Genomic DNA, 25613 nt, shown 5'->3' with positions numbered 1-25613 from the left:
CCATGTGCCCCCAACAAATGGGCTTTCGAATATCAAATGCAGTGCTCTCCATTTATCAGGGGGTTCATCATCGACTTCATGTGAATCTCCTGTGTTCGAGAAGGGCAGGTTAGGAGGAGATTGCTGATTTACAATTAGTAAGAGTTGAATAAAAGGGAACCATGTTATATGGAAAATGTAAAACCTCTAAAACTTGTTTTATTTAACATAGGAGTATTTTTAATGAACATTTTTGAAACCATTTTTTTCATTCCCTTTGTTCTGATGGGAAAAATTCCACTTTTTAAAAAAATCCCCAACTGGAAAAAAAAAAAAAAGTTTACTGGAAGAAAAGTTTAAAAAAGGAAGAATGAGTTTTTTCCCCAGTTTCTCTAACTGTGCTCCATTTTTCCAGCCATTTGGCGCCTCTAGCCAACCAGAGAGGGTGGACACAGCTGAATGCCTGGAAGATCCGTGTATGGAATAAGAATGTTGCAAATGTTCCCGATGAATTCTGCATGTTCCTATAGTGACTCCTGTGCTCTATACTGAAATGAACTCGGTTTTAGGCCGCACCTAAGCTCCACATGTAATTTCCACTATTAAAGTTTCTCTTCTGTGTAAGCAGCTGGAGTTTACACACTGCTTTGAACACTGTAAAACGTACGAACTTGCCCTGCTTCTGGGGTTTGGATTTACTGGTAATTCAAACAAAATAACAAAACACTTGGCTGTTCTTGGCTCAGCCCCTAGTCACCTCTGCCTCTTTGAATGACACGTCAACCTACTCTCATCTTGGTCAGAGTTAAAAAGATACACTTGCTACTATGAAACAATAATAACTACCCTGCAGCTGTGTGCAGGGTTCAAGGTGTGAGGCCCTGGCATCAAGAGGACGCAAGTGAGGGGCTTGCATCCTTTAGAGAATACTATCTTATTATATAACATGTCTTTGAAGGACCAGCTCCTGCAATGAATAAACACAGGTACAGTATGAGATTAGAAGGGGAAAACTGTACTAGCATATGAATTAATATTACCTTTACAAAATACATAAATGATGTAGCTTTACTGTCTCTAGTCTGAGACACAAATGTCCAAAGAAACTGTGATTTGCCCAATAAATCTGTTGCCTTTCCATATAGTTCTTCAACCTATTTTTATTGATTTTATTGATATCTAATTTTAATTCTCTGCAGCGCTAAAATAAATATTTCAGCACCTCATTGTCAGCTCTCAGATTAGCTGCTTGTTTTCCACGGTCTGTTTGAATGATAAGCCAGTTCTTTCCGAAATAAAAGTGGGTCAGCCAGACCTAGAAACACCCAGGGAAATGATTCTTGTCAAATCTCTACCTCTTTGTTGTACTTGAAAGCGCTACTTAAGGTATCCTGTTGTGCAGCGTTGTTCCCGGTGTGGAATTGGAGTCACCCACATTATAACTAAATATTACGTCTCCAGGCAATGGTTCATTCAAAGGAAACAAACCAGAACACTGACGGTTTCATGCTCATGCTTCCAGCTTCACAAGTGTGCCAGGCTTGAGGCCAACCTCTCTTCTAGGGGTCAAGAGGAGGCCTTTAGAGGATTGCAAGGCATCTCTCTCCTGTGACCTCCCTGTCCACAATAGTGTGAGGGGTGGCGTTCAGCTTGTCTGGAACAGAGCCCTTCTTTTGAGATGTGCGAGGAGAATCTCCTTTGCCATTACTCATGACTGGTTGCCTGAAAAGGAAATGCGCACACTATGGTCCAGGCATATCAGCTCACTCAGACACATGGGCTGTGTCTACCCCCCTAATCCTGTTCACTTGGTTGGTTTCTGCTCCTGGAACTTCTATGTGGAAGGCCAGACCCTGCAGAGCTGTGCCTGCTGCTCTGATGCTGTGGGAGATCATGCCTGGCAAAAGAAGTCCCTAGGACAGCATCAGTCAACTTCTCTCACAAGCATAGTGCAGAGCAGAATCTCTCCTCCCTGTGGCCTCTTGGAAAGAGGAGAGGCCTTTACCCCTCCCTGTCTGCTGTCTCCTCTTCTCTGGCCCTCTGTGGTGGGGCTGGTGAGGAGAAAGAGGTGAGTGAAGCTTCCTTTGGTTACACCTCTTCCTTCCAGGCCAGCAGGTGAGGCAAGGGAAGGTTCCCCCTCGTGTTATGCTCCTTCCTGACCCTTGACGAGAGAGGGAAAGTCCTGTCACTGCTGGCTACCCAGCAGAGGAAAGAGTGAAGGTTACTCATTCACATCCCCAGGCTCCCTCCCCTCCTCATCTTTCCTTCCCACCCATTCCCACTCCGAAGGGCCTCTGTGAAGGTAGGTGGTAGGGGGCCCTTAACTGAGGGCTGAGATGCGGTGGGGTTAGGGTTCTGAGTTTTTTCAATTGTATCTGCAAAAATGGGAGGGCTGCATTTTTTGAGTCCTTGTATCTATCTTTTAGATGTTTGATGCTGGATTTTTGCCACGTGTTAGCATGCTAAGAGAGGGGAATGGAGGACTCAGTATTGGAGGGCTGGGGAAGGTGAGAACAAAACAGAAAATCCTCTCTACACCTCAATGCTCCAAATTGCCTTTATTTTCTTCCTGCAAAAGCTGTTGGTACGTGACACCTGGGCCTTACTCCAGTTAGATGCATGCTGCTGTGTCTCTACTTTATGGCAACAAGGAATAGTCTGCATCTGCTACCATTGTTTCCTATGCCCACTGCGGCACAGTGTGTCTGCCCAAGTAGTGAATTACCGAGCATTCTCTAAGCTTTGCTCTGCTTGTCACAGAACCTGCTTTACTAGCAGAAAAAAGACTTTTCTGCACTGAACAACTGTGGCATAAAATGCCTTGTCAAATCTTCACATCCCACCCTGCAAGCTTTTTCCACCCTGTAACTCAGTGCAGTGCAAAATGAAGGCAGAATTGCCTGCTCATAGAAATGGTCCTCACTCCACAGTATTATACGCTTCCATAAAGAGAAATGGGATGAATATTTTCACTCAGACATGTGAGTAAACATCTCTTTCTGGGGAGAGCAGTTTGCTTGTTCCGTACCTTTATAATAAGGGTATAGCCACTGCGTACTAGGACCAAGCAACGTAGACTCTGGCCAGTTATTAGCAGAGTCTAGAGCGCACGTCCGTAGCTGTCACTCCCCTAAGCACTCATTTCTATCTCCTGTAATGTATTTGCATACTGAGTATTGTCAAGTAGAAGCGGACCTTCATCTGTAACGGGTCCCAGTCTCGTAAACTCCTTCTCGTGTAGGTATTTCCACTGACGTCCCTGGTACTACTTGGGTGAGTACGGCACTACTCGTGTGAGTAAAGGTTTGCAGGATTGAGCCCTGAGTAGCCAAGCCTTTGCCCACACGAGCTGCAGTGGGAAGTATTGTAATTAGATGCCAGAGAAGCTTGCAGCTTCTAAACCAATGTCTGGGGCAGGTCCAGAGAAATTTACAAATCCAGAGAAAGCAGAGGCTAGCAATGACTCCATGTCTGCCAGTGACTTTGAGCACTGGAAAGGAAGCACTTGTAGTGACTTAGAGGTGCTATGTGATCCTTCACGTCCATTCACACCCAATATCCCAAATTACATTTCTGAGAAAACACTGGACCAGTCTCTTTCCCCTGAATGAACCGCCATTCCTATTTCAGGGTTGAACTGGAGTGGAAATGAGACCTTCATATCCAGGATATGAGACAAACTGAACTTGATGAATCATTGAATTAACCCATTTCCAATTTGACGCCTCTCAGTGACTGAGCTGATATTGTCAAGGACACAAATCTGAGAGGAAACACTAGAACTCCTGATTCTTTCTCATTTCCCCCCTTTCCTTAGAGTGGAGCTCTTCTTTGAAGAAAGACTGTGTAAAAATGGCACCATCTTTCTTGACAAATCTGCTTTCGGTGTGTGCTCAGAGCCATATCTCGCAGCTTTAGTTACTAAAATAAGATTTTACTGCTTTTGCTCCTGTTTCCTCTTAGCATTACAGAGCCATCATTGCTGGGGGAGAGCGGATTGGATTCTACTCCTTCTAACTCAGCAAAGGAACTATTTACTGGCTCCCAATCTGTGCAAACGCTTCGAAGGCAGCAGGATTTAGGCAGGTATTTTTGTAGACGATGGGCTCAATCTGGGGTCTAATTTGGCCTATGGAATCTTTATTTCTGGATAGAACGTATGAAAAGCTAAACTTCCACTTGACTCCCACAGTGTAGATTATGAGTTAGTGAGGTTAGCAGTTAGTTTACAGCTAAAGATGTTTTTCTGAGTGCATTTGTTATAGAAATCAGTGAGAATGATCAGCTACAGAACTCCAATGCCATTATTACAGTCACTTGTCAGAGCAGACCCACACTTCCAGGTATCTTTCTTGATTGATCAATAGGAGATCAATGTAAAAATTTTTGATTCCCCCTGAGTCACCCTCATTTTATTTCATCACCATTTGTAAAGGAAAGATGGCCCATTATTGTTCTTTCAAATCACTGATCAAACAGAGGCAGTTTCCTCCTAACAGCATCTGTTATGTCTATGTGCACGGAGAGAATACCCAAGGATTTCGACATTGCTTACATTAATCACAATTGGTGATGCTGGGAAGGAAGACTGATAAAAAGTGTTACAAATAGAAAGTGTTCTGCACCTAAATGAACATCCTAGACTTGTTCATCTTTTCAAATTTGATCTGTAATCCTAGCAACAATCTTAATTTTTTTTTAAACTGGCCCCATGGAGACATTTGCATTTAAAATCCCAGGATTCAAGTATTTTTTTTTTCTTCAGGATAAACTTTGAACCAACACTTTCAGATTTAAAATAAGTGCTGACTATTCAGAACTGATTGGAAACTCTATTAGGCAAGTGGTTTGTTTTCTCTTCCGTTAGTTATGATCATTGCCATTTATAGGGACTCTTCTTAGTTGTCCTCAGAAGAAATACTCCTGTTGAAAGTTAACTGCATGCATCTTAGATTAACATGAGCCAAGCCAAGCAGCACAAATGGTGGGATTTTTATTTTTTAAGTTTCTTAACAGGCTACCACTTTGTCAGGTATTATCATAAGAATAAATGGCAAGTTGCCAGACTGCTGCACTGAGCAAGGCAATGTGGTCTCAGTAGTTTTTAAGGAAAACCAAACTGGAGTGTACTCTACTGATTCTTTCATTGAGTTAGAAAACCCATTTACTGAATAATTGGAAGCTAGAGGAAGGGGTTTTATGCTAAGTGGTTCTTCGTCTAGCTCAACATTTCAAAAGCACATTCATCTGAAGAGGAAACGATTGCTTATGAGTTATCCTGGGGCTTTTAGGGAGGTTTTTTGTTTGTTGGTGTTCCCAGCTTGGCTGCACTACTTTGCTGTTTTTCTGAAAATCAATGAATAGCTCCAAACACTTCACAAGACTTCACTAGTTTTTTCATCATTCATGTGTTAAATGATCCTCGACAAGATGAAAAGCAGCATGGTCTAGTGGTTAGGCTACTGGACTAGGACTTAGACAGGGATTCAATTCCTAGATCTGCCTCTAACCTGATGCGTGACCTTGGGCAAGTCCCTTCATCTGCTTCCTCTCCTTCCCTTTGTCTGTCATGTTTAGTTTGGAAGCTCTTTGAGACAGGAGAAAGGCATTTGTACAGCACCTAGCACAACGTGGCTCTGATCTCAGTTAGGGACTCTAGGGGTATGTCTACACAGCCCATGGCAGCGAGCCTCCCAATCTGGGTCAACGGACTTGAGCTTGCACTAGTGCTCTAAAAATAGCTGTGCAGAAAGCGCTTTGCCGTTGGCTTGGGCTCTAAAGCCCATCCCTCTCCCTAGGTTTCAGAGCTTGAGCTCCAGCCTGAGCTGCAACTTCAAATCGCTGTCTACACAGCTATTTTTAGAGTACTAGCAAGAGCCCCACAAGCCCCAGTCTATAGACCCAGGCTGGCTGCTGTGGACTGTGTAAATGTACCCTGGGTGCTTGTCCTTTTGAGTGCCGGCCAGGACGTGGGCGGGCGCTAGCCCACTGCTAAAAGCCCCTCCCCCAGCCTAGGGAGGAGCTACTGGACCTAGAACCCAACCAAGTTCGGGGGACAACACAGGCAATAAGGGGAGCAGGCGTGGGAGTCAAAGGTCCAAAACTAGGGAACCAGAAGGGGACACCAAGCAGAGAACCCCGGACAGTGCCCATTGCTCCTCAAAGGCATTGAGAGAGCTGGCGGACGCTGCCCAGAGGAACTCTGCCTGGATACGTGAGCGGATAAAAGAATGAAAGACGGCCCCACAGTCGCAGGCCTCCTCCCACCCCGCACCCCCCCGCCAACCTCCTCTCCCTGGTGTTACGAATGGCCACCTTGGCCATGGCCAGGAGGAGGTTGATGAGGTAGTCTCGCGACTTCGTGGGGTCTCGGATTGGGTGTGAGTAAATAAACAAGTGCGGGGGGGAAAGTGCAGCCAGAACCTCAATAAGAGGTTCTGGAGGAGCCGGAAGAGGGGCTGCAGCCTGGCGCACTGAAGGTACACCTGCGCCAGGGTCTCCCTCATGCCACAGAAGGGACAGAGGTGAACCACGCCAAGTACACACCCGTGCTCACGGCGGCATGTAGGAGCCACCAGCTGATATCCCCTGCAGGCCACAGGACTAAGATGGAATATAAGCTGGCCCACCGGGGTTCCCCACCCTCCACTGCTGGTAAAAGGTCCCGCCAACCCTGGGAGCTTGTCACAGGGTAGGTGGTCTCTGTGGCTAGACTAAGCCCAGCCCCCTGGACTGGAGCAGGTGAGTCTAACCCAGCTAATTAAAGAGGGCTGGGCTCCACCTGGGCCTATAAAGGGTTGCTAGTGGGCAGCTGGAGGGGGGAAGGACTGGGACAGGCTGAGTCATGGGTAGCAAAGACTACACTGGGTTGGAGTGGAGCTAACTCCTGTGGTGGGTCCCTGGAGTAAGGGGGCCAGGGAAGCAACCCTGTGGCTGCAGCTCCAACAGGGGAGCAGAGCTGGAGGCGAGGAAGCCGCCAGGAGCTGGAGTGCCAGAGACACCTGGGAGGGGTGGCCCTGAAGCCTGAGGGCCAGGTATTGAGTTAAGACTGTGCTCTGTTCGTTAACCTTTGTTATAGGAATAAACCTCCATGACTGAGGCTGGGGGTGGACCCCGGTGACACTGCTCCTGTAATACTAATAATAGGTTAGTTCAAATTTAGCAGCCAATTTAACCCATGACACCTGTGGAGTAGTGGTGTAGCCTGCTTAATTTCTTACTATTGAATGCTGACAGCTTGTTTCAAGGCTAAAGCTGAAGCTTTGATCTGTGTGTATTGCATACGCTGCTAGACTGGAAGTGATCTGATTATGTTCATGAAGAACTGTGCATGCCACATTTTCAGCCTCAGAATAATACCCGCTTTGGACATTGTTTTAAAAAATACCTTTGATTTCCTCCCCTTTCCGCCTTGATTGTTAACTGCTGCAAGCACTTGCTACTGGCTCGTTGCAATGTTCTCATCCTCACACTTTGTATTCTTGGAACCAGGTCAGTAGAAATGTGTTGAATATGCCAGGAAATGCAGCAGGGGGCCTGAATCTCATTTACCGTGACTTTATTAATAAAATCTCTCAGTGATGTGCATGCTAAACAAATACTGGAAAATCTACTTAATCAAAAAGAATATATGAACAAAGCAGTGTGAGCAGAAAGGTCCACATCAAAAGGCTTTTGCAGTAGGCTGCTCTATCACGTCCAGTTCCTTTGCTGTAAAGCCCCCACACAAGGGGCCCAGAACGTGGGTACTGGTTTCCCCTGAGAGTAGCATCCACTCTGAAAACCTGGAAGCGCTGATAGTATGGGCCTCATCCTGCCTGTTAAGACGTGCAGAATCAGGACCTTAATGATATTCTGTCTTGTCACCCCTCCCTCAGTTAGTGGGAATCGGGCGCCTCCAAGGCCATACAACACAGGTCACCTCCTGGTCTAAAAAGCTTTGTTTAAAGAAGGGCTTTCTGCAGTCCTAGAAGCTGTTCTTTGAGTGAAATTCACCCCCCGTGCAGAGGGCAGCATGAGGCCCGTGCATCCCATAACTCCTACTTGAACCCTCAAATTAGGGCTTAAATTGTGGATAGTCCTTTTCTGGCTCCGCACAGAACTGAATTTCACCCACAGGGCATGTTTATATTGTTGAGGGCGGGGGAGATTTTTTTAAACAATGTATTAGCTGATGCATTTTAATGAAGTGGTGTTTTAAAAATGTGTTGGCACCTAGTGGAGATGGGGTTTAACATTCACCCACAGCTGGTTGGGGTCTTCCTATTACAAAAACCAAAAGACTTACAAGGTGACTTATCATCTGGTTATAAGGATTTTGATTTTAGCTGTAGCCTTCATTGATCAGGAAATAATGAGGTATGCACTTAAACTATTGGTGCCAGCAGTTATACTACCTTGGGCTGTACACTTGTCTGAGCTCCTCAGAAGATGAGCAGCATTCAGCCTGGTCAGGACTGGCCTGTAGCATCTCCATGGAAAACCAGAGTGCTGCAGGAAGCAGTGCGTGGTCTTCAGTAAGCGATACTCTTCTTTCTGAATCAATTCTGAAATGTTGGCCCATCATAGCATTAGGGGACACTGTGCTTCTGGAAGGGTCACCTATGGTGCAGAAAACTTTGGGCATTAAAGATCCTAATTCAGATATCCTTGCACAGTTCCTTTCTGGCAATTCAATTACCTACCTCCGTGCTCCTCTGCAGGTTTAGCTGAAGATGGTTTCGTTACATGTTGCCCTGAAGTGGTGTGCAGTGTGGCTATGCGGTGTTACATGGCTGCAGTGTTTTCTAAAGAGTTAGGGGCACTTCAGTGATCCATTTCTTGCATGTGTTGCATTTGGGGGGATCTTGGAGTGAAATGTACTTGAGTCGTCATTACTGAGATCTGATGAAAATAACCAATACAGTGTGTCTTCAAAATATTCATCTACTGCTGATTCACATTCGAGGTAGGTGGGGTCTGAAATAGTTCCTTGTAGGGTGCATCTGGTACATAATTCATCAAGATAGTTAATGCCACAGAGGGAGTCATTAACTTATTTTATTATTGATGTGTATTGGGGTAGCGTCCAGGAGCCCCAGTCATGGAGCAGGACCCATTGTGCCTGGTGCTGCACTAGCACACAGTCCCTGCCTCAAAGAGCTTATGATCTAAGTATAAGGGTATGTCCAGACTACCCGCCGTATCGGCGGGTAGCGATTGATTTATCGGGGATCGATATATCACGTCTCATTAAGACGATCCCCGAACGCACTCCCCGTCGACTCCGGAAGTCCACCAGAGCGAGCAGTGGTAGCGGAGTCGATAGGGGAGCCGCGGACGTCAATACCGCGCCGTAAGGACGGGAGGTAAGTTGGAATAAGATACATCGACTTCAGCTACGGTATTCCTGTAGCTGAAGTTGCGTATCTTACATCGATCCCCTCCCCCCCCCCCAGTGTAGATCCGGCCACAGGCAAGACAAGACAACAAACTGACAGATGGAGGAACATCAGACCTATCCACTTCTTCCACTGCTTCAAAGTCCTTTCTAGGAGTACCCTTTCTGAGAGCAGTACTTCCTAGAACGAAATAAAAGCATCTAGTGTATGCGGAGAACTGAGGCAGCAGAGGGTTCCAGAGTACCAGAGTACCATATACCTCCGGAGAGCTAAATCCCCTGGGTTTAGAAGTACTCGTACGGTACTTGGTGACACTGGTTTGGCACAACGTTTATTAAAATAGCTGCTTAATTTTGTATTGCCTATCACTTGCACACTGTACTTAAAAAAAAAAAAATAGAATGACACTTTTAGAAGTTTAATTATCTGGAGTTGCAAATTAAGAGCCTGGAACAAAAAACATTTTAGTTTCTGGAGGCATTAATTAACAAATCAATTAAATGTCCTTAATATCATTTACAATGCAATTTTCAGTGTGAGTGGTTTTCTATTAATTTTTCAACCTAACTAAAATGTAGCATTGTGCTGGCAGTACCAGGAGGTTGGCAGAAGCAAGAATAAGTGAGCTGCTGCCAAGGGGAAGAAAAAAGAAAGTGACAATACTGACACATGGATAGTATTCAATTATTTATTCCCTTTCATAGGAAGGTGATGGAATTTGACAGGTGCCAATTCACCCGATCGTAAGAAGTATAATGGGGGGGAGGGGATAGCCTGCATTAATGGTTTAAAAAGTAGGGGAACTCCAGGAACTATTATCCTCTAGTCTGAATCTCATGAGTGTGATTTTTTTCTCCCCCACTGCCTGGCACCTTGTGTTGTCATTAACTTCTGTGTAAAGTGGATGTGAAATATGACTCAGTCAGAATGATAGCTTTTTACAGCCACTTCACATTCAGTTTGCACCAATCTAAATGACTACACAAGGTGCAAGGCAGTGGAAAATCAGGCCTGTCTATGGAAGAAAGGGATTTCTCCTAAATCAATGCAGCCTAAAGATGTGCATGAGAAACATGAAACATGCAGACATAGGGTTTAGGGTTTGGGGGGGGAGGGGGCACAAACCGCTCAGTGGCATTGAACGATGTGAAAATGTCCAACCAATTTGGGATATTGTGATTGTAAAGTACTGCACTAAACTCCACTAGGGATCAGGCTGCCTCAAATCTATCTTAAGAAAGAGGGAGCTGCAGTCACCTCCTTGATGAATCGGTCCTCTCTGCTGTGCCCAATGAAAATAGGATTTGAGGAGATACTCTGGCTCAGATTATCTTTGATAGAGTTTAATGGAAATACAGTTCCTCTTCAATGGACTTGTCTGTCTTGGATGTGGCTAATTTTTTCTGTGTTTTCTAGGTTCCACTTTTTTTGTTTTGCTCATTAACTATATCTTCTCCATTTTGCTTGCTAGGAAGCCCCATAAGATGCAATAATTGGAAAGCTGTTTCCACCTCTGCGCTCCAAAAGGGGTGGGGGAAGGGGAGGGTTTAACAGAATTAGTTCTCTAGTTGCATCCTTGCAGAATCCTGCTGTGAGGAGTGGGGCCTTCTGCCAAATCAGAGCAACATGAGACACCCATGAGTTTAGCAGGGTCAGAGAATTGTAACCTGTGCAGGGTAATTCAGTTTCTAACAGCAAGGGGGAAAAAAAGTGAGTCTCAAATCTTTTTTTGTGCTCATCGATTGACTTGTTACTGACTGGTGCTTATAGCTGTTTCAACGGGGGAGACAAAATTGTGGATTTCGTGTTTTGTGCTACAGCAATTGAGATAGAAAATATTGAAGACTAGTGGAATTGAGGGATTATAGACAGTTTTCCAAATAACAGTAATTGTCAAATCAGACCAGTGATCTGTCTAGTCTGGTCTCCTTTCTCTGACAGTGGTCAGTACCAAATGCTTCAGAGGAATGCACGAGTATCTCAAAGTGGACAATGAATTCAGGAATAATCTGCCCATAAAAGAAACTTTGTTAGAGGTGGGCTCATGCCCTGAAGCATGAGAGTTTGCATCCCATCCAAACTTCTTTAAAAAGTTGGGCCAGGTCTATGCTACCGCTTATTTTGGTATAATTTATATCGCACAGGCATGTGAATAAACTGTGACAAAGTTCCTCCTCTATCTTGGTGGGTCCTGCGCTTATTGGCGGATTTTCTTGCCTCAGAGATTCACTATGTAGGTTGGGAAACAGCCCAGAGACCTTCCCTCTGGAAGAACCCACAGTCCAGGTCAATTGGGAGGTTTGGGGGGAACCCGGGCCCGCCCTCTACTCCGGGTTCCAGCCCAGGGCCCTGTGGACTGCAGCTGTCTATAGTGCCTCCTGTAACAGCTGCATGACAGCTACAGCTCCCTGGGCTACTTCCCCATGGCCTCCTCCAAACACCTTCCTTATTCTCATCACAGGACCTTCCTCCTGGTGTCTGATAATGCTTGTGCTCCTCAGTCCTCCAGCAGCACACCCTCTCACTCTCAGCTCCTTGCGCCTCTTGCTCCCAGCTCCTCACACACACACCACAAACTGAAGTGAGCTCCTTTTAAAACCCAGGTGCCTTGATTAGCCTGCCTTAATGGATTCTAGCAGCTTCTTCTTAATTGGCTCCAGGTGTCCTAATTAGCCTGCCTGCCTTAACTGGTTCTAGCAGGTTCCTGATTACTCTAGTGCAGCCCCTGCTCTGGTCACTCAGGGAACAGAAAACTACTCATCAGTGACCAGTATATTTGCCCTCTACCAGACTCCTGTACCCCACTGGTCTGGGTCTGTCACAAAACCAACCCGCTGAGCGACGTAAGTTACACCAACCGAAGCGCCTCTGTGGACAGCGCTATGTCAGTAGGAGAGTGCCTCCCACTGACATAGCTACTGCTTCTCACAGAGGTGGATTTATTATGCTGATGGGAGAGCTCTCTCCTGTCGGCATAGAGCATCTTCACCAGAAGCACCACAGCTATGCCGATGCAGCACTTCCAGCGTAAACTAGCCCTTACAATCCTAGCTAATGCAGCTGTAGATGTTCTTGTTATTCATATAAATGTTCAATCCTTATGAATCCTGTTTTTTACCTCAGTAAGTAGAGCCAGTGCTCTGGTACGATACACTGGCAGCCAGGGTGGACTAGCGTTCCTGCCATTGCTAGCACCGGTGGGGGATTTCCCTAAAAGGATAGATAAGGACTAAGAAATGGCCTCTTCTTAACTTGTTTAACAAGTGTACTAAATTCAAGCCTAGATAGTCTTTCTCTCTCCCTCCCCCCACCAAGCTATTTTCTTTCCTCAACCTTCTCACTGATTGTGGTCATTGCCTTGAATGCTTCTTTCCTCCATTAGTGGCCATGTTCCTCTCTGTGCGTAGGGCAGAACATTGGGGTACGATAGAGTAAAGAATCCTGTTCTGGGCAAATGCCACTGTTTAGGAGATTCTCATTCAAAGCAACAGTGCAACCAAGCAATTGGGCATGTTCACTTTCCTTCTTCGGCAATAGATCTGCTTTGGGGTGACTGCGATCAATAATAGCTCCCTTGGCAAGGAAAGATCCAGAGTGTGGACTTTGTTGAATCTACCCAAGGGTGTGAAGTGGAATCAGAAGCAATAGCAGAGTTTGTGGAGGCAGCCAGGGACACTGGAACAATTTTATAATGTGAGCCATTGAACCAAACTGTAAACTCTGTATAAAATGGAAACCACTTCAAGACAGGGGGTGGGGCAGCACCTCTAGTTCCAGCACCTATGGAGGCAGCAGCTTTGAAAGCATGAGAAAAGGTGGTATCAAGAGAAGCAGTTTTAGTCTGCACTGAAGCGCCACTCATTTCCGGGTGCGCTATTTTCCTGCTGAACATTGCTGCTTTGCAGAGGAGGGTTATACAAAGGAGGCTCTAACTCTGCATGAGTGAGCAGGGTACAGCAACGCAGCCCACAGCACTTGTCATGCCTCCACACAGTACCCACCTTTGGGCTCAGCCAGGTGCAAGGACTGGTGCTGGTTACCCCAAACTGGGCAGGGAAGAAGCAGGGCCATGTCCTTTCCTCATTCTGCCATCCCCTACCTACTCGAAGAGCTGGTCAGCTGCAAGGGTGTGAGTGTGGAGCAAGGGGCATGCTATACCATCGTAAAGAGTGACCTACTGACTGTTTCTTCTGTATGCCAGGGAGCTCTAAGAGATATACCTATCTCATAGAACTGGAAGGGACCCCGAAAGGTCATCGAGTCCAGCCCCCTGCCTTCACTAGCAGGACCAAGTACTGATTTTTGCCCCAGATCCCTAAGTGGCCCCCTCAAGGATTGAACTCACAACCCTGGGTTTAGCAGGCCAATGTTCAAACAAACCACTGAGCTATCCCTCCCCCGAGGTACTGGGCCTGCCTGATACACAATGCTTCCTGCAGCTCCTGCCTGGGGCAGTACAGCACTGCACTCTCCCCACCATCAGACAGCGCCTAGAGGACACATCCAGCACCTAGTGTGCATTCAGATGTGCCCTCATCTATTATAGGAGGGCACAAGAAAATTATTGTGTCCACATTTAAACCTGCTCTCACTTCCTCCATTGGAAGAGGGCACAGATGCACAACTGGGATGTTATTTGGGAAAAATAACATGCAGCCTGTGCATATTATCCTGCTGTGGAAAAGGATCCAAGGGGAATAATGATATGCATAATGAAAGAGTAAAGCCTAAACAAGGAGTTAAAAATAGCACCTTTCCTTAGTTCACCTTGTTTCAGGTCTAGAATTTACTTAGGGGGCCTGTAACATTTCCAAGCTAGTTGAGTGCCAATGCAGCCTTTATTCTAGTCTATTTTTACATTTCTACCAAGATCCAGCTCCACTTTGGGGCCAAGTGTTTTCTTTTTGCCTTGCTTTTCATGTTGTGTAATTTGACACTGAGCAGTTGTAATGCAGCACAGTGTTTTGCTGGTGGCCCTTATTTTCTTTTGTTCAGTTACTATAACAAGTTAAAGAAAAACATACTCCCCAATAAGCACTGAGTGCTCATGAAGCTAATCTTGTGCTTGCATTGTTACTTAGATTCTTCAAGAGTTTCCATTTGTAAAGAAAATTGATGTTGCTGTAGAGCGTGCAGCAACCAATTATTGACTAGACCAATAGCGAATGTGATAAATCTACAAAAGGGACAAAAGGTTAAATAAAAATGACTTAACATGACAGTCACTAAAACTGTGTAAAGGAGAAATAGCATTATTAAATACACTCACTGTGAATTTGCTCAGCAAAGCATTCATTTGTAAAAATGAACACTGGGCCAAGATCCTACATTGAAGTAACTGGGGCTATGCCCATTTCCACCATCTCAGGATCCATTCTTTATGTTGATTTTGAAACAGTTAATGAGGCTATATTTGTGACTCATGTAGGACCACTGAAGTTCGGGAAGTTACATCAGGTATGTAGTTGTCCCTAGATGTACAGTAGTGTCTGTAGGCTTATTCAGTTGTACATGGAGGATAGGTCCATCACAGGTTATTGACCAAGACAGGGTCGGCCCTATGTATTTTGCCGCCCCAAGCACGGCAGGCAGGCTGCCTTCGGCGGCACGCCTGCGGGAGGTCCGCTGGTCATGCGGATTCGGCGGCATGCCTGCAGGAGGTCCACCGGTCCCACGCCTTCAGCGTACCCGTAAGGAGGGGGAGGACATGGATGACTTCCTGGATGCCTTTGAGACGGCCTGCGAGCTGCACCAGGTTGATCCTGCGGACAGACTCCGGGTTCTCACCCCCTTACTGGACCCCAAAGCCGTGGCATTGTACCGCCAACTGGAAGAGGCGGAGAAAGGGGACTACAAACTATTCAAAAAGGCCCTGCTACGTGAGTTTGGGCTGACTCCGGAGATGTACTGGGAAAGGTTCCGGAGTCAGGATAAAACCCCTGAGATCTCATATCTGCAACTAGCCGTCCGCATGGAGGGATACGCTAGCAAGTGGGCAGATGGGGCCCAGACGAAGGAGGACCTGGTTAAACTGCTGGTACTGGAGCAACTGTATGAGCGGTGCCCATCCGACCTGAGGTTGTGGTTGAGGGACAAAAAACCAGAGAACCCGCGACATGCAGGCCGGCTGGCCGATGAGTTTGTAAAGAGCCGGTCAGGGGATAACAGGGAACACTGTTCCCAAAGGAACAGTCCCACCACAACGCAGAGAGAGAGTCACCATGGGACCTCCCAGTGGGAAAATACGGAAAACCCCATCAGAGGGGAATATCCGGCGTCAGGGCCATCCGACCCACTCGAGGGGACCCATGGGACATGGGCTGCTATCACTGTGGCCAGAGAGGCCACATACAGGCCCAGTGCCCCAGGCTCAGGGACAGACTGAGCAGACCGAACCCACAGAGGGTTGACTGGGTAGAGACCCAGCCGGGCGAGAGGCAGCACTCCCAGGGAAGGGGGGCTGGCAGAGTACCACCTACTAAGGAGGGAGGAGAGCTCCAGGCCAGCTCCTCTGGGGGGCTGGATGCTCCAGACTCAGGGTTTTTGGTTTATACGGTGGGCGCGGGGCTGTCCCTCCGGAGAGAGTACCTTGTTCCCCCGGAGGTGGATGGGAGGAAGGTCAATGGATACTGGGATACGGGCGCAGAGGTGACGCTGGCCCGGCCCAAGGTGGTGGCCCCAGATCAGGTGGTGCCCAACACCTACCTGACCCTGACGGGGGTGGGCGGGACACCAGTCAAAGTGCCCGTGGCGAGGGTACACCTGAAGTGGGGGGCCAAGGAGAGCCCCAAGGATGTGGGGGTACACCTGTATTTGCCCACTGAGGTGTTGATGGGGGGGGACCTGGAGGACTGGCCAAGCAACCCCCAGGGTGCACTGGTTGTGACCCGCAGTCAGAGCCGGCGAGGGGCACTGTGCCCTGACCTTGGGGAGGGTGCCTTGCCCGAGGCGCAGGACCCTAACCTGGTGGGGAGGGAACACCCAGAGACACGGCTCAGGGAGGCTGCGGTTTCAGACCCAGCCGGCGAGAGAGAGCAGGTGGCCATCCCTGTCCCAGCTGCTGAGTTCCAGGCCGAGGTGCAGAAAGATCCCTCCTTGCGGAAGATAAGGGACCTGGCCGACCTCAGCGCGGTACAGACCATGGGGAGAGGTGGCCGGAAAAGGTTCCTGTGGGAGAAGGGGTTCCTGTACCGAGAATGGGCTCCCCCAGGGAAAATGAAGTCAGGGGGGATCAGGAGGCAGCTGGTGGTACCCCAGAAGTATCGCCGCCAGCTGCTGTACCAGGCCCATGACATTCCCCTCTCAGGGCACCAGGGAACCTGGCGTACCCAGCAGAGGCTGCTACGGAGCTTTTACTGGCCTGGGGTCTTTGTTACTGTCCGGCAGTACTGCCGATCCTGTGACCCCTGTCAGAGGGGGAGGAAGGCCCGGGACAAGGGGAAAATGGCTTTAGGACCCTTGCCCAGCATAGAGGAGCCTTTCCAGAGGGTGGCCAAGGTTAAAAGGGGGGCTCTGAACCAAAAGAGCCCGAATCACAGACCTCCAGACTGGAACGCTGGGAAAAGACCCCAGCCCAGTTGGAACCCCAGGGGTATTGGGGTGGAAAAAGGGCACAGGCCGCATAAACCTTCCCACATGCGAACTACGAGTGCCATCGAGCAGCCCCGACCTAAGGGGGGGCGTGAAACTGGAGGGGCCTGGTGTAATTCTCACCAAGGAATGGGAGGGATGCTCGAACATCCATGGGAACGGGGGTAGATTCGAACTTCCCCGGGTCACTGGTTAAAGTGACCCCGCTCAGTTCGGTCTCGAAGGGGGGAGAGATGTGACGAACTGGGACTGTTCTTACTGTGGGCTTTGAATGCTGACAGGGGAGTGTGGCTAGGATAGTCTGCATTGGGGGATGGGAGACTGACCTTCGGAGAATACCTGAGCATGTAACATGAGAACCCAGGAAGGGGGGTAGAGGCGAGGTGACACCTTTGCCCGGGAAACTGAACAAAGGCTGTGGGAGGGGTCGCTGAAGGCAGAGTCTCGGGAGCTGGCTGGTGATGTGGCTGGGAGGGAGACAGGGCTCTGACCTCCCAAGGGGGCAGGGGTGCCCTGGGACCCCAAGATGGACCTAACTGAGGGGGGTCCTGTTGTCTGTGCCTGCAAGACCTGTCTTGGACTGTATTCCTGTTGTCTAAATAAACCTTCTGCTTTACTGGCTGGCTGAGAGTCATGGTGAATCGCAGGACGCCGGGGGTGCAGGGCCCTGAGTCCCCCCACACTCCGTGACAATATATTCCAAACCCGTGTAGCTACATCCATTTACAACTCAGGTCAATTTTGGCTCTAGGTATCCAGTGTAAAGAAGTATAACTTAATGGTCAGTGGTGCGAATTACTGTACAACCAGCCTTCTCAACTCTACTGAAAGACAAACACAGTCAGTGGAAATGGGCCGGTGGAACCTGGACTCCAACCGCAGAGCTGGGATTTCAAAGTCTGCAGGGTTGGCACCTCTAATTTTAGAGGATGCTGCTCAGTTTACATAAGGCTGGTTGGTATTCAATCTTCACTGTGCTCCACAGTTCCTAGGCCTGGACTGCAGCTGCTCCAGCCTTTGTCAGCTTTCCACCAGTGAAAGTTGGCCATTCTGTTAGACAGCTGGTGCTGGAGAATGAACAGTGTGCGTGGCATGTGTGTCTAGACAGAATCTGTATGTAATCAAGTTTTGGGCCCTAGGACTCTGTATTGTGCTAGAGCACTATTTTGTTAACTCACCCTGAGAGCCAGGCCAGGTGGCTGCCCTTTTCAGGGGCATAAAAGGCTGAGGATCCCTCTGAGGGCAAAAGAGAGCTAGAGGGATATTGTCACAGGTTGGGCTGGCCCATTAAGGGAATTGGGCTCAGCCATTCCTGTGTCTAGTTATCTGGTCCTAGGTGATGGGCTTGGGACAGTGGTTGGGTCAGGTGACCCAGCTCACCTAACAGTAGCCTGGAGGTGGGATTTGCTATAAGAAGCCTAGGAAGGCTCCTGCAGGGATTCCAGGATTAGAGAGGAAGAGTCGAAGGGGCTTTTTATTCCAGCCAAGCGCAAAATGCTGTGTAGAGCTTCCTGCAGTGAGGAGGGGCAGGAAGAGAAGCTTGAAGAAATGACAGGCAGCAAGACCTGGGGTTGTTTGGGAAAGAGCCCAGCAAAGTTGAAAATAAACCATGGAGTCAGAGCAAAGACTTGCTTTGGTTTAAGTTGACACTTGAGCTATATTATTAACCACCCAGACCCCAAGGATGTCATCTGATGTCCACAAGAGGCTGGGGATGGTTTCAGAATCTGAAGAAGGGGGGAACTGAGGCAGCCGCAAGGCCTGAGGCCAGTTTGGGTACGTGCTTGTTACAAGCAAACATTCAGAAGGCTATACAAGGAGAAATCCTAATCAGTCCCCTTTGGTGAGCCCTTGAAGATGAAGTCTTATGGTCTAGATTGAGCCTGTAGGCTCAGTTCTGAGTATGGGGTAGCATATAGATGCTCAGCTATGGAAGAAGCATATGTCCTCCTGCCCTCTTGCTCCACAGGGAGCTAACTTATTGCAGCCTTGAGAAGGAGACCGTTTACTTCCATCCTGGGCCCGAGCAACACAGTGGGAGGGAGTGCTGGATGGGCAGAGCTAGCTCTGTCCACTCCCCATTGCCGGCCCTGCTCACTTCATCACAGGAGGGAGACTCACAGGTGCAGGGCCTGGGAATCAGAGCTGTGACCCAAGCAGATCTGACAGGCCATGCAAAGGCAGGGGGCTACATTAAGGCTAGTAACAATCTAGCCCTATGTTTGCAAGTACAGTCCTGCCTTAGGGGTTTCTTATTCTAAGAATAAAGCCAAGCCTCAGGAAAGGGGGATGAGCTTGGATAACATCCTTTGTGCAAATTCTTTGTTCTTTTCTAATAAGAAATTAACTTTATGTGGCTTTAGCTAATGTGTTCGCTGTGTCTTTACAACCTTAATTTTATTTCAATGATTTTTTTTCTTTCTTTTTCTCTCTCTGGGGATCACGTTGAAGAGTGGGTTAATGTTGAGGTGAAAGGAAAAGTACAAAAACTGAGCAGCTAGAGCCAATGGATCTATGCCCTTGCTGCCATGGCCAAGTAATAAGAATCCAAGAATGTCCATAGTTGTATCTACAACATGATATCATGTTCGTCTGCAGTTAGCTCCCTAACTACTACTTCTTTGATCGTTAAACTATTGCGTTACATTGACACTTATTCTGCTTTTTTGACTGTACTAGCCATCTGTAATCTTTCCACTGTATGTGATTGCTTAATAATACTTTGGTCAAGTTTACATCAGCAGAGTATCTAGCTCAACGATTGTGCTTTTATAGCTATATTGCCTCTTTAAAAATCACATTTATCACAAAGTTAGTATTTCCTTCCTGATCTCCAAGATCAGCTTAGACTTGTAGCAAAACGGCACTGTAGTGTTAATCAGACCAGTTTTTCCCTGGCTGCTGCTTTCACTGGATAAGAAAAATGCACTGCTCCTCTCATTTGAGTTTTTTGGAGCAGGCATCTATATTAATTGAGCCAGATTCTGCTCTCAGTTACACAGGTCTAAATCCAGAGAGACTTCAGCAGGTTACTCTAAGATCACAATCTGGCCCACTGTCTTTTTATGGCAGGACCAAGAAAGAAAATAGAATTTGCTCTACCAGGAATGTGTTACAGTAGACTCTAGGCATCTTCTTAATGACTCTTTTGTATTTGTGATTTGTAATGAGGAACAGAACTTGAGGAGTTTATGTGGCAGGAGTTCTGTGGAAAAAAATGTGTTTTTTCACTAGTCGTGTTCTGGGAAACAGCCAAAATGTTTTTGCTAAAACTTTCCAAGAAAAGTTAGCCATGCGCAGCATAGAAAATTTTAGCCCAAACAATTGAAGTTTGGCAAAGCTCTGAGCAATTTAAAACAGGGTCTTGTAATGGGAAGTGTTGGGGAAGCTTATCTGAAGGTATCAGCCCTTGCCTATAATACTTTCACAACCATTCTGCCTATCTTGTAAATAGTGTGGCTCCAGTGTACACTATGACACCTACTGACAAACCTGTGATGCCCTGAAATCTTTTCCACAAGTAAGTACAGTCGGTGCTGACCTTTGCAGTACTCCATTGACTGGTGTACTAAATCTAAGAACAAGCCTATTTTAACTGAACTGGAAGTATGAAAGCAATAAGGTATCTCTCTTTTTTTTTTTTTTGCTTTTTCTCATGCACGATCAATCAAATTATTACCCCAGAAATTCAGATCAGATACAAAGTTAAGCATATTGAATTGAGAGTGGCTATCCAATCTATTCTTTAAAAAAGCCCGACATTACTTGTCATATAATGTCAGAGTGGTTTAGAATGTGATGCACCATTCTATGACACAGCATGGCTCCTAGTATGACAAGATGACAGCTCTCCCATATTTTACTACCATAAAAATGCTCTACAGCTGAATTTGAGTAGAAGAGTCTGTCAGGTTACTGGAGGTTATCTGCATGTGCTTTAGAAATATACCAGCATTTTTAAATGGTTCCTGCATTATAATGAAGAACTGCAGTAATGGAGAATATTGGCTCCTCATTGCTAAGTGTACATGGTGTCTTCAATTAATATGTCAGGCAATTAGAAAGGGTATTTTCAATTTGAATAGCAAACATATGAAAACTGGCATTAATTGTTTTAAACTGGTATTTAAATAAGCCCATAGTAATTGGTATCTATGAAAATAAATTGTTAATAATAGGATTTGACAACAGTGGCAACAACATTGGCAATATTATTCTCTACGTCAACAGAGCCATTTCAGGCAACCATGGTTCTGTTTGGGTATTGTTAAGAGTCTCCTCCTAAATATCTCTAAAGAGATACCACAGGCTAGCTAGGAGTGGGACAAATCACTACTGCCAACCAAAGTTGAGAGAGACAGATTTTTAGGGAACAAATGCACTGGTAAAAACATAACATTGGTGTGACTATTTAAGCAGGGATTTTCCCAGCTTGTGCTTATACAAGATATTGGAGAGTCAAGATGGGTAAGGTAATATCTTTTATTGGACCAATTTGTTTTGGTGAAAGAGAAAAGCTTTCAAGCTACATAGAGCTCTTCTTCTGAGCAATATATTCCTTGTCTCTTGGTATGAACTTTGGGGGTTTCCTCCCCCACATCTATATCAGGGTTATAATATACTCCATATAATCAGCTTCCTCCGTTGCTATTGTGGTGATCTGAGAAGAAGAGCTCTGTGTAACTGTAAAGTTTGTCTCTTTCACCAACAGTCCAATAAAAGAGATTGCCTCACCCTCCGTTTCTCTACTATCCTGGGACCACATGGCTATAACAACACTGCAAACAACTTCTAATCAGTAAACATACTAAGCTGGAGTATGTATATTGGCATAGCTCAGCTGAAGTCAGTAGGGTATGTCTACACTACGGGATTAATCCGAATTTATATAATTCGAATTTAGGAAACCAATTTTATAAATTCAAATGTATTCGGCCACACTAGGCACATTAATTCGGTGGTGTGCGTCCAAGCTACCGTACTAGCATCGATTTCCAGAGCGTTGCATTGTGGGTAGCTTTCCCATAGCTATCCCATAGTTCCCGCAGTCTCCACCCCCCTTGGAATTCTGGGTTGAGACCCCAGTGCATGATGGGGCAAAAAACATGGTCGCAGGTGGTTCTGGGTACAGCCTCCCCCTCCCTCCCTGAAAGCAACGGCAGACAACCATTTCGCGCCTTTTTTCCTGAGTGAACTCTGCAGACTCCATACCGCAGCAAGCATGGATCCCGCTCAGCTCCAGAACGCAGTCATGAACATTGTAAACACCTCGCGCGTTCTCGTGGAGTTTATGCTTACCCAGGACCAGAAAAAAGAGGCGAGGAGGAGGAGGCGGCGACTGCAGCGCAGCGACAAGCGTGATGAGGACATGGACATGGACCGTGAATTCTCTCAGACCGCGGGCCCCGGTGCTTTGGAGATTATGATGTTAATGGGCCAGGTTATAGGCTTGGAACGCCGATTCTGGGCCCGGGAAACAAGCACAGACTGGTGGGACCGCATAGTGTTGCAGGTGTGGGACGATTCCCAGTGGCTGAGAAACTTTCGCATGCGTAAGGGCACTTTCATGGAACTTTGTGACTTGCTTTCCCCTGCCCTGAAGCGCCAGAATACCAAGATGAGAGCAGCCCTCACAGTTGAGAAGTGAGTGGCGATAGCCCTGTGGAAGCTTGCAACGCCAGACAGCTACCGGTCAGTCGGTAATCAATTTGGAGTGGGCAAATCTACTGTGGGGGCTGCTGTGATGCAAGTAGCCAAAGCAATCACGGAGGTGCTGCTACGAAAGGTAGTGACTCGGGGAAATGTGCAGGTCATAGTGGATGGCTTTGCTGCAATGGGATTCCCTAACTGTGGTGGGGCGATAGATGGAACCCATATTCCTATCTTGGCACCGGAGCACCAGGGTACCCACTACATAAACTGCAAGGGGTACTTTTCAATGGTGCTGCAAGCACTTGTGGATCACAAGGGACGTTTCACCAACATCCATGTGGGCTGGCCGGGAAGGGTTCATGACGCTCGCGTCTTCAGGAACACCAATCTGTTTAAACGGCTGCAGCAAGGGACTTACTTTCCGGACCAGAAAATAACCGTTGGGGATGTTGAAATGCCAATTGTTATTCTTGGGGACCCAGCCTACCCCTTAATGCCATGGCTCATGAAGCCATACACAGGCAGCCTGGACAGGAGTCAGGAGTTGTTCAACTACAGGCTGAGCAAGTGCAGAATGGTGGTAGAATGTGCATTTGGCCGTTTAAAAGGTCGCTGGCGATCCGTACTGACTCGCTCAGACCTCAGCCAAACCAATATCCCCATTGTTATTACTGCTTGCTGTGTGCTCCACAATCTCTGTGAGAGCAAGGGGGAGACCTTTATGGCAGGGTGGGAGGCTGAGGCAAATCGCCTGGCTGCTGATTACGCGCAGCCAGACACCAGGGCGATTAGAAGAGCACACCAGGAAGCGCTGCGCATTAGGGAAGCTTTGAAAACCAGTTTCATGACTGGCCAGGCTACAGTGTGAAAGTTCTGTTTGTTTATCCTTCATGAAAACCCGCCCCCTTTATTGACTCATTCTCTGTAAGGAACCCACCCTCCCCCTTCCCCCAGCTTGCTTTCAAAGGAAATAAAGTCACTATTGTTTAAAAATCATTTATTCTTTATTAATTGATTATAAAAAGAGGGAGAGAACCTGAGTGGGGTTTGGGAGGAGGATCAGCGGGAAGGAAAAGCCCACTAAAAAAAGGTTAAAAAAATGGCAGCCTTTTGCTTGGGCTGTCCACTGGAGTGGAATGGGAGGGTGTACGGAGCCTCCCCCCCCCGTGTTCTTACACGTCTGGGTGAGGAGGCTATGGAACATGGTGAGGAGGTGGGGGGTTATACAGGGGCTGTAGCGGCACTCTGTTCTCCAGCAGCCGTTCCTGAAGCTCCACCAGACGCCGGAGCATGTCTGTTTGCTCACGCAGCAGCCCCAGCGTTGCATCCTGCCTCCTCTGATCTTCCTGACGCCACCTCTCATCTCGAGCGTCTCTCCTCTCCTCACGTTGGTCCCTTCTGTCCTCACGTTGGTCCCTCATGTCCTCACGTTGGTCCCTCCTGTCCTCACGTTCACTGGCTTCTTTCCTATACTTGCAAACCGTGTCCTTCCACTCATTCAGATGAGCTCTTTCACTCCTGGTGGATTGCATGATTTCTGCAAACATCTCATCTCGCGTCTTCTTTTTCCGACGCCTTATCTGGGATAGCTTTCGGGAAGGAGGAGGGAGGCTTGAAACATTTGCAGCTGCTGGAGGGAGTGAAAAAAGGAGAGAATTTTTTTAAAAGATACATTTTTCAGAACAATGCTTATACTCTTTCACGGTGACAAATACTATTCACATTACATAGCACATGTGATTTCTGTGCAAGGTCGCATTTTGCCTCTTAATATTGAGTGCCTGTGGCTTTGCTGCTAGAGATCACAGACGCAGGTCCGGGCAACAGAATTCAGCTTGCATGCTGCCATGGTAAGCCACTGTCTTTAGGCTTCTGCGCCCTGCTTTCCCACATACCAAGCAAAGCCCGTTGTGCTGCAGTTTTCCTGTTAACCTTCAGCAGCAGAAAACAAGCTAACACCCCCCCACCATCCAATTCTCTGGGATGAGTGCTTTATCCCTCCCCCCACCGCGTGGCTGGTATCAGGGAAGATCCCTGCAGGAACCAAACTAACACCCCCCCCAACCCGCCATGAATTCTCTGGGATGAGTGCTTTATCCCTCCCCCCACCGCGTGGCTGGTATCAGGGAAGATCCCTGCAGGAACCAAACTAACACCCGCCCCAACCCGCCATGAATTCTCTGGGATGAGTGCTTTATCCCTCCCCCCACCGCGTGGCTGGTATCAGGGAAGATCCCTGCTAGCAAAACGCGAAAAGCTCTGGGCCAATCCTCCCCCCCCCTTTGCACTTGGCTAAATGCAGGGAAGGATTTCTTTTCAGCCACAGGCAAACAGCCCAGTAGGAACGGCCACCTCTGTCCCCTTAATTAAATTCCCGTATTTCAACCAGGTTACCCTAAGCGATATCACTCTCCTGAGGATTACACAGCAAGATAAAGAACGGATGTTGCTTGAATGCCAGCAAACACCGGGACCATACGCTGCCAGGCTTTGTCATGCAATGATACCAGATTACTTGCTACTAGCATGGCATGGTCAAGTGTCCTACCATGGAGGACGGAATAAGGCTGCACTGCCCAGAAACCTTGTGGCAAGGCTTTTGGAGTACCTCCAGGAGAGCTTCATGGAGATGTCCCTGGAGGATTTCCGCTCCATCCCCAGAGGTGTTAACAGACTTTTCCAGTAGCTGTACTGGCTGCGAATGCATCCCAAGTGCTCAGGGCAAATTAATCATTAAAAATGCTTGCTTTTAAACCATGTTTTATATTTTAAAAGGTAAACTCACCTGAGGTCCCTTCCATGGGGTCATGGTCTTGGGTACTGGCTTGGGAGGGTACTTCAGTCAGGGTGAGAAACAGATCCTGGCTGTTGGGGAGAACGGAGAGCTGGGTGCTCTCTGCCAGCTCGTCCTCCTCCTCCTCCTCTTCCCCTTCCGCGGAATCATCAGGTGTACCTGATGAGATTATCCCCATCTCGGAATCCACAGTCAGAGGTGGGGTAGTGGTGGCGGCC

Source organism: Emys orbicularis, chromosome 7, assembly GCF_028017835.1.
Source record: "Emys orbicularis isolate rEmyOrb1 chromosome 7, rEmyOrb1.hap1, whole genome shotgun sequence".
In the NCBI taxonomy this organism is placed as follows: domain Eukaryota; kingdom Metazoa; phylum Chordata; order Testudines; family Emydidae; genus Emys; species Emys orbicularis.
The sequence above is the reverse complement of the archived record's forward strand: the minus strand, read 5'-3'. Positions refer to the sequence as shown.